General features: G+C 51.5%; 1 long non-coding RNA gene across 1 annotated transcript in view; it reads left to right on the top strand.

The window, feature by feature from the left end:
• LOC102498763 (uncharacterized) overlaps positions 1–4,067 on the top strand; it is a 7,277-nt gene extending 3,210 nt beyond the window's left edge. Inside the window, exons 2-3 of the long non-coding RNA XR_337183.1 lie at positions 1,321–1,469; positions 3,868–4,067. This is a non-coding gene — a long non-coding RNA (uncharacterized LOC102498763). The remainder of the gene's footprint in view (positions 1–1,320; positions 1,470–3,867) is intronic.
• Positions 4,068–9,344: the final 5,277 nt, after the last annotated feature.

Genomic DNA, 9,344 nt, shown 5'->3' with positions numbered 1-9,344 from the left:
TCCACCACGTGAGGGCAGTGAGAATGGGGTCTGCAGGCCAGGGAGGTGGCCCTTGTCAGGACCTGACACGTGGCCTCTGGTTTGGCACTCCCGGCCTCTTGTACTGTGAGAAAGAGACGCCGATTGTTCAGCTACGTGGGCTGTTGTGTTTCTTAGCCTGAACTAAGGCATTGTTTGTACTGACTTAATATACTCAAATTTTTAATTCTTCCTTAAATATGAGACTTTGGACCAGGCTGGTGGTGTGGTGGTTGAGACAGCTGGAATGCACATGGCCAACTAGTGGTTTGAGTCATGGACCTGGCAGCTTGAAAAACATGCTGGGCACACGTGGGTGCATGCCCAGAACCCCACGAGCAGGGAGAGGGAGCAGCAGGGGGTGCGATGTGGGCATTCCCTGTGAGGATACTTCCTCACTTTCCTTCTCTCTCTCTCTCTCAGAGCACACATGTCCTCTAGGAAATTAAAAACAAACAAATAAAAAAATGAGCCCTCAAAATTACTTAAGAGGGCCAACAGGTGGTGTGGAGGTTAAGGTGCTGGATCCCACATGGCCGACTCTGTGGTTGAAGTTCAGAATCAGCTTGCAAATCACGCTGGAGCATATGTATTCATGCCCAAAATCCAGAGGAGAATGAATGAGAAGGGATTTTAGTGTGGCCACTGCCTCCAGGGGGTGATATCTCTCTCTCTCTCTTTCTCTCTCCCTGGTGACTGAACCTGTCCTATGGCAATAAATAAACCAAAACAAAACAAAATCACAAAATCACTTAAGATGCAGAATCTGAGATCCTGTCTCGAATCCTGGAAACAGGAATTATTACAATCATATTAGGGAAACAGACTGAGGTCCAGAGAGTTGTACCAGGTGCCACAAGCCTCAGAGCTGCAGGATTCAGACTCAGTTCTGTAGGGACCAGTAGGTGGAGTATTGGCTACATCACCGGACTCCCACATAGTCAACCACGGTTTGAGTCCCAGACTCAATGGCTTAAAACTCATGCCAGACCCAAGAGTTTGCATGCCCAAGATCCTGAGAGGAGAATGGAGGAGAAGGGGTTGCGGTGGGCCATTCCCCTGGGGGCGATTTCCTACTTTCTGTCTTTCTCAAGAGTGCACGCGCCCTATAGCAAAGATCTGTCTCAAAGAAATGGACTCAGGTCTGTAACTCCAAGAGAACTTCAAGATCAACTTGATGTCTCATCCAATGGCGTTGGGTTCATTATTCCTAAACCCTGTCTTTATGAGCAAAGTAGTTTGTCCCTGCAGAAGATGTGCATGGTCACCGTTTCAAACTTCACCTCTGTTTATATGCAACAGGTAGAAAGGTAAACTCATGATCAGACAATGCAGTGACAAGTCCTGGAGGGGGCACGGGGACTGAACCTTCACACACTACTAGTTGGGATGGAAGATGGCACAGCTCCTGTGGAAACAGCCTGACTGCTCCTCCTCTGTAACTCTGTGAGGTAAACAGGGTCATTGTGTGGGCAGCAGTGTCCCCTGGTTGTGTCTAAGAGAACTGGCAACATGTCCACACTAACCGTGAACATGAATGTTTATAGCAGTACTACTCATAATAGCCGGAAAGTGGAGCCAGCCCGAACATATCTGGACTGAAAAGTGAGTAAACAAGGGACGAGCAGTTAGCGTAATGGCTATGTCGCTGGACTCCCACGTAGCCGACCGCGGTTCGTGCCCCAGATTTAAACTCACGCCGGGCGCGTGTGCGTGTGCGTGTGTGCCCAAGATCCCGAGAGCAGAATGGAGGAGAAGGGATTGCGGCGTGGCCATCCCCCTTGGGGGGTGATTTCTCTCTTTCTGTCTCTCTGTCTCTCTCTGTCTGTCTGGCGAGCGCACGCGCCCTACAGTGAAAACCTCTCAAAAAAAAAAAAAAAGTGAGTAAACAAAATGTGGTATGTCCATTCAGCAGGGCTTTACTTAGGCATAGGAAGGAAGGAAGGAAGGGCTGGCTCCATGGTGCAGTGGTAATGTTCTGAGAACACACGTGACCCTCGATAAACATGTCAATGTGTGGATCAATTCCCCAACCCCTTGTCCAACCATCAGTTACTGGAAAGGGTGTTAGCCCTGCCCCTAAGAAGCAAGAGACCTGAGAAGTCAGTGGAAGTGTCAGGAGGAGGTGGTGGACACACTCCCAGCACACCCCCAGGCAGGCTCTCCAGCTAGCATCACCCAGCCCAGCTGTGGCAGGGTCCGCAGGTCAGTGGGACTGGGGCCCAGCACAGTGGCACGGGCAGCCACTCCTGTAGCTCTGCAGTGCTGGAAGCCATACCGCTAACAGTGGGTCTGGATCCTAAGTCGACCTGAAACCCGCTGGGCACCCAGGACGCCACGGGGCTGGATGGGGATCATGGCCTGGTGAGATGTGGTGGAAGGGCCTGTCTCTCACTTGCAAAAAAAAAAAAAAAAAACACCAGCAGTTGGCGTAATGGCTATGTCGCTGGACTCCCACATAGTTGACCGCGGTTTGCCTCCCGGACCCGGTGACTTAAAACTCACGCCAGGCGCGTGTGCATGCGTGCCCAAGATCCCGAAAGGAGGATGGAGGAGAAGGGATTGCGGTGTGGCCATCCCTCCTTGGGGAGTGAGTTCTCGCTTTCTGTCTCTGTGTCTCTCTCTGTCTGTCTGGTGAGCGCATGCGCCCTATAGCAAAAAAACTATCAAAAAAAAAAAAAAAACGAAAATGAGTGAAACTTGGAGATCTCACACTGAAACTGTGCAGGAAGCAGTGACTCACAAAATGCCATAGGTTGGGACCAGCGGTTAGCATAATGGCTATGTTACTGGACTTCCATGTAGTTGGCCACGGTTCGAGTCCCAGACCTGGTGGCTTAAACTCACACCGGGTGTGCGTGTGTGCGTGCCCAAGATCCTGAGAGGAGAATGGAGGAGAAGGGAATGAGACATGGCCATTGCCCCCCTGGGGGTATGATTTCTCTCTTTCTGTCTCTCGGTCTCTGTCTCTCTGGCGAGCACATGCACCCTATAGCAAAAACCTCTAAAAAAAAAAAAAAAAGCCATAGGCATGTTTTCTCGGGAGTTTTCTCTGTCCTTCTGTCCTGTCCTGAAAAGCAGTGCTGTTTCCTTCAGCTGCTGATGCTGTCTCACTCAGGACTTTGACTAGCTCAGTATAACACATCTGGCTCACACCTAGTTCCTGTGCCTCCTCGAAGTGTAACTGCTGACAATGTCCATGACTATGTTAAAGGCATGTGCAAGGGGACTTCACAAAATTCATGGAAAAATGGAATTAAAGTACAAAGTTATTTTGGTGCAGAACTAACATGAAATCCATGTGTAGCTTTTTAATAGTACACATTTTCCATGAACTCTGCAGGTGCTTGTGCCTCGTGAGTCACTGGGCTGACGGGCAGGTGCCCAGAGGCAGGAGCCCTTGCAGACTGAGGCGGACTGCACCTGGGAAGGGCCGCAGAGCTCAGAACCCTCAGCTGCTGCACAGGATGGCTCCATGGAGGTCGTGCCGTGGGCTCAGACCACTGTGTGGATTGCCGAATCTTCCTCCAGCTTTCTCCATCAGGCCACGGGTGCCCTTTTGTGCATTTTCTGTCACTTCTGTGAGATTTGGGCAGGGAAGAGAAATAAACACACTTGGTTAGGCCACTGTCTTAGACAAGCTAAATGCAAGCTTTAAACTTTAAAATGTATTGTTAAAATCGACCTTGCAAAAACAAGGTCTGCTCTACTTCACCCTCCAGCAATAGCAAGTGAGAGTGCCAGTTTCCCCATGCCCGTGCCAGCTCTGCGCAAAATCTCTCCTTGAAATCTTTCTTAGCTTTATAGATTTAAAAATATGCTGTTTTTATGTTTATATTTCTTTGTTAGTGAAATAAAGTATCTTTTCACGTGTGAAAGAGTGCAGCACTCTGAGACACCCGTGGCCGCAGAAGACTGGGGTCTGGATCCTGGGCTGGCCCGGACGTGCCGGGGAAGCGTGTGTGCCCATGATCCCGGCTGGCTGCGAAGGCTCGGGGGAGCAGCATGGCTCAGGCCCTGTTGAGGGCGCACATGTTTCTCTCTGTTTCCCTCCCTCTCGTGAAATAAATAAACTTAAAAAAATTAAATGTTCATTTCACACATTGAAATAAATTGATAAAAGAACTAATAAATGTACCTTATTATTGCATCAAAATGTGAAGTAAATATTAATATACTCCACATTTTATTGTCTAAAGCCTAAAATATTTCTGGAAAACAGGCTGAATCGAGCCAGCCGACTGGGGTCTGGATCCTGGGCTGGCCCGGACGTGCCGGGGAAGCGTGTGTGCCCATGATCCCGGCTGGCTGCGAAGGCTCGGGGGAGCAGCATGGCTCAGGCCCTGTTGAGGGCGCACATGTTTCTCTCTGTTTCCCTCCCTCTCGTGAAATAAATAAACTTAAAAAAATTAAATGTTCATTTCACACATTGAAATAAATTGATAAAAGAACTAATAAATGTACCTTATTATTGCATCAAAATGTGAAGTAAATATTAATATACTCCACATTTTATTGTCTAAAGCCTAAAATATTTCTGGAAAACGGGTCAATCGGGCCCGGCCTGTCTCAGTGCCTGGGCGAGGGCACTGCAGGCGATGGCTCAGGCTGCAGTGCCCTCGCCCAACACGGGCCACCTCTCCTGACCACTGGTATTCTCACAGTCCACTCCCAGCGGGAGAGTTCATCACACCTTGCCAAGGGGTTTCCATGGGCTTCTGACCTGGGCAGGTGAGAGGGAGTGAGGACGCCTGACCCCCACACCTGGCACCTGATACCTGGAAGGCAGAGGCTGGGGCAGGACCAGAGACCACCGGCGGCGTGGGTTGGGAAAGACCATTCGTCACAGCCAGCTGTCCCAGGGATGGTCAGGGCTTCAGAAGACCCCTGAGGGATGCTGGGCTAGAGCACCCGAGTCGGGTCAGCTGTGCCCTTACTTGTGCCCTCATCCAGGCCCTAATCAGTCAGACCGACCCACTTGGGGCGCGCCGGGCGGTGTCCAGACAGCCTCGGGTGTGGGCTCCCAACAGGGCACTATGCAGCTTCACATTTCCCTTTTCTCTGGCCACGTGCACGTGTCGTCCTCAAGCTCACCCGGTAGTTTCTGTCCTCGTCCTTGCTCAGCAACCGGAACTCCGACTCTCACCCCACGGGCGACTGCTGCCCAGGTCCCATGTCACAGCCCTGAGCTGAGGACCTCCCTGGGTGGGCCGTTGTCCCTCCCAGCCCCTGCAGCCAGCAAGTGCAGTCTGTGGCTGGCCAGGCAAGCCGGGAAGGGTTGGACCACTCTGTGACCCATGCGTCTTTCTCGCAGGTTCTAAAGGGGTGGTGACCTGAGCCAACTGCTGAGGCCACATGTTTCAAGAAGAGAGCCTCCGCCGACAGAGCTACGGGGACGGAGAGGGAAATGAGGCACAGCTATTTTTGAGCTTGGCTGGAGATGCACTCATTAAGGGAGGGACTGTCCCAGGTATGACCTCCCAGAAAAGACCCTGTGTGAGAAGTCCGTGAGCAAGTGGCTTATTCAAGGCTTCAGGAGAAACCGGTAAGGGCTGGGGAACAGGACCAGGGAAAGGAGAGGGGCTGAGGGCGAGAGTGCAGGTGCCATGGCCAGCATGTGCCACTGCTCCACACCCCCACTGCTCCTTCCCCAGTAGCATGTGGGGTGTCTCCGCAGTCCCCGTAGGTCAGATGTCTGGGCTCAGTGAAGCTGGCCCCTAGGGTCCCAAAGCTCCAATGAAGGTGTCGGGCAGGTCAGAATCTGTCCTGGGCTGGGGTCCTGTCCTCTGCTCCCAAGGCTGTGGGCAGAAGCTCTTTCTTACAGGCATGAGCTTGGTGATTGCTTCTTTGAGGCAGGCAAGAGGGCACTTCTGGGGTCTCAGGAGGGGCCTAATCCCTGCCACAGACTCGCATGTGTAGGTGGGGCTGCTCCGGACGGTCTCCTTTCTTATGAACTCAGAGCTGACTGTTGGGGGCTGTAATGACACCCACCATGCAGTGAAGAGGAGCAGCCCTCCACCGTGCCCTGGGTCCTGCACACCCAGCTGAGGGTTACCCCAGAATATGGTCCTGCTATGAGTTTAGATCCTGCCCACCACAGGTGTTGGAGCAGCCCCATGTGATCCCTGGGGACCTCTGGAGTGTAACTTTCCCTTCAGAGTCTGCAGAAGTGTGAGGCAAGGCTGGCTTCCATGTTCTCAGTAGGCAGCCATTGGCTCAGGACCATCTGACACAGAGCTCCTAAGTCCCTCAGGATTTCCCGGGTGCTCTAGTGAGGTGACACGGGGAGGTCCTGGCTACTCTCATGGTGGGAGTTTACTGCCAGGGAAACCAGCTATGCCACCCCAGGGAGGGGAAGGAGCTGAAGGTTGAGTTGACCTGAATGGTCGGTGGTGTAATCAGTCATAGCTACATAACGAAACCTTCGTGCCAGCTCACAGGGACAGGTTTGGTGAGCACATAGGTGCCGAGCATGTCTGTACTGGTTTGCTGCGGCATTACTACACAGGAATATGAAAAACCAATTGCTTTCCTCTGAGATTGATTAAGGCAACCACACCTCTTTAACCACTCCTATTCAACTCTCACCGAAAGTCCTAGCAAATGCAATAAGACAAGAAAAGGAAATGAAACGTAGTTGGATATAGAAGGGAGAGACAAAGTGAAAAAATTATCGATGTAGAAAATCCCAGAGAATCAACAAGACAAAAATTGGAGCTAATAAGTGGCTATAGCATGGTTTCTGGGTACAAGGTTGATATGCAAGTTCTTTGCTTCCTTACATACCAGCACTGAGTGATTGGAATGTGAAATTTAAACTAGTGTAATTACATTAGCACCAAAAAAGTGAGGCACTTAGGTATGACTCAAACAAAATACATGCAAGATCTGTATGAGGAGAAGATAAAACTCTGGTGAAAGAAATTAAAGGTGCAAATAAATGGGAAACTAGCTGTGAACATAGATAGGAAGGTTGTCTCCATACTGTCGAGATGTCAGTTCTTGCCAAATGGACCAATTTCCCATTGACCTACAGATTTAACGCCATCTCAGTAAAAATCCAGCAAGATATTTACAGGTAGGCATACATGTTTCTGCACATGCATGGGCTGGATCTAGTCACTGGAACCTGCTAACACGGCTGCCTTCAGGTGAGAAGCAGGGACTCTCTCCTTCAGTTGTTTTTACACATTTCATCTTCTGAATTTTGCATCATATGCATGTTTGTAGAGAAAATAAATGTTAGACTAGAAAGAATTTATACCAGGTCGCCCAACTAATAAGGGACAAAAAAAGGAACTAAATCCAGGCCCTCTGAACCGTAAGCCCAATGCTTTTTTCACTCCCTCACCCTGTGGAGTGGATGAGAGAAGGGGCTTCTCTTTGCAGGGTGACAGTGAGAGAGGATGGAAAGGACCTCGTGATGGGATTAGGGGTGTGCTGGACAGGCAACTACACCCCTTTAACCACTCCTATTCAACTGGGCTGAGGGGTGTGGATGTCGTCCTGGACACCACGGAGAGTCACCCCAGCTTTCCGCGGAGGGTCTGCTCAAGAGTACCAGTGGGGCTTAGTCCTGTCTTCTTGGCCACTGCCCAGAAATCTGCCAGTCAGGCTGCCAAGGGGCAATGAGGAACAAGAGGGTGTCTTAGTTCATCCTGGCTCCTATTACAACATGCCACAGCCTGGGTGATTTCTAGGCAACAGGAATGTACTTTCTGTGGTTCTGGGGGCTGGGCAGGCTGAGAGCTGGGTGCGGCAGCTTCGCTGGCAGACGAGATGGCAGAGGAGGGCGCTCAGCTTCAAAGACAGGCCCGCATTGCTGTGTCCTACGGCAGATGAGCAGAGAGCTCACGGGAACCTGGTTCGTGAGGGCAGGAATCCCATGCACAAGAATGGCCCCTCATGAATCACCTCTTCCCAAAGGCCTCATTCTTATTACTATGGGGAACAGGGCACCAGCATTCAGACCACAGCAGATGGGTTCTGTATGAGCTGCACAAGCAGGACACGGCATGAGTCTTAATAGAAGCTCATTTCCATCAGCCTTAAAGAGCTTCGGCGGCGACGGGAACACCTGGCAGCCAGGAGGCAGCGTGTGGATGCGGTGGTCAGAGAGCATGCGTCACCAAGGGCCACCGGGAGGTCTGGGAAGACGTCCGGGGCCGTGCTGACATTCCTGCCTTCTCTCATACTGATTGCTCCTCTTGCACAGAACACTGAGGCAGCTGTGTTCACATTAGAGCTACTTCTCAGTGCTGAAAAAATGGGGGCTCTGAAAGTCCCTGGGTTTTCCACAGGCCCAGCTGTAACACGATACTTTGCATTTATATAGCAACATTCACCTAAGGCAGGAAGGCGCTCCCGCACTGTCACAACTCCTCACGTGTCCCCAAAGTGGCTGGGGAGGAGGCTCACGCAGTTTCACCATGAAGAGGGATGCAGGTGTTGAGAGGAGAGGCGGTCTGGAACAGGTGGGGTCGACTGGGGAATTAATGCCAGTCTTAGTGCAAGCTCCTGGAAATGCGTTACAAATGATTGGTTCAACACAGGCAGGCTGTATGGTGAGGTTCCTTTCTCCTCCGGAGCGTAGCTTGGACAGAGACGCAGGGAGCTGGAAAAGACACGAGGCCCTGAGGTCGTGCTGTTTGCTGGCCAGGGTTTAGTGGAAGCCCACAGAACTCTTAGGAGGCTCACCAAGCCCACAGCAGTGCTCGCCGCCCTCCCCTCTGCAAGAACGCTTACGGCACTTCCTCTGGGAGCTCACAGCGCGTGGCCTGGCCAAGGCCATCAGGACTCATCAGGCCGAATCAAGCCTGAAATGGGCAGTGCTAGCTGGCAGGGCAGGGCAGGGCTAGCTAGCAGGGTAGGACAGGGTGAGCTAGCAGAGCTGAGCAGGGCAGGGCAGGGCAACACTAGATGACCAGGTGCTCCTTTCTCTCTCTCTTCTAATTTAATTTTACTTCTTAATTCCTTTACTTTTTAAATTTGACCAGAGAGAGAGAGACAGACAGAAAGTGAGAAAGCAAGCCACCAGGTGTGGGCCTGGAAACAGTCGGCCATGTGAGAGTGTCCAGCACCTTCACGTTTCCCCAGAGCTGCTTTCTCTTAAAGGGGCTGCAGACAATAGTGGCTCATTGACAAAACCAAACTGCCGTGCACACACGCACATGCTACATGCCATGCACACACGTGAAACAGCAGTCATGACTGCACCACCAGCACACAAGTGCAGTACAACTAACAGCACACGCGTTTGCCCTGGGGCCTTCACGTGGTAAGACAGTAGGCGAGGAGGCGAGGGAGCCGCTAAGCCATCCGGACTC

This window comes from Tupaia chinensis, unplaced genomic scaffold (assembly GCF_000334495.1).
Source record: "Tupaia chinensis unplaced genomic scaffold, TupChi_1.0 Scaffold144602_1, whole genome shotgun sequence".
NCBI classification, from domain to species: Eukaryota; Metazoa; Chordata; class Mammalia; order Scandentia; family Tupaiidae; genus Tupaia; species Tupaia belangeri.
This window is presented reverse-complemented; position numbering and strand designations above follow the sequence as displayed.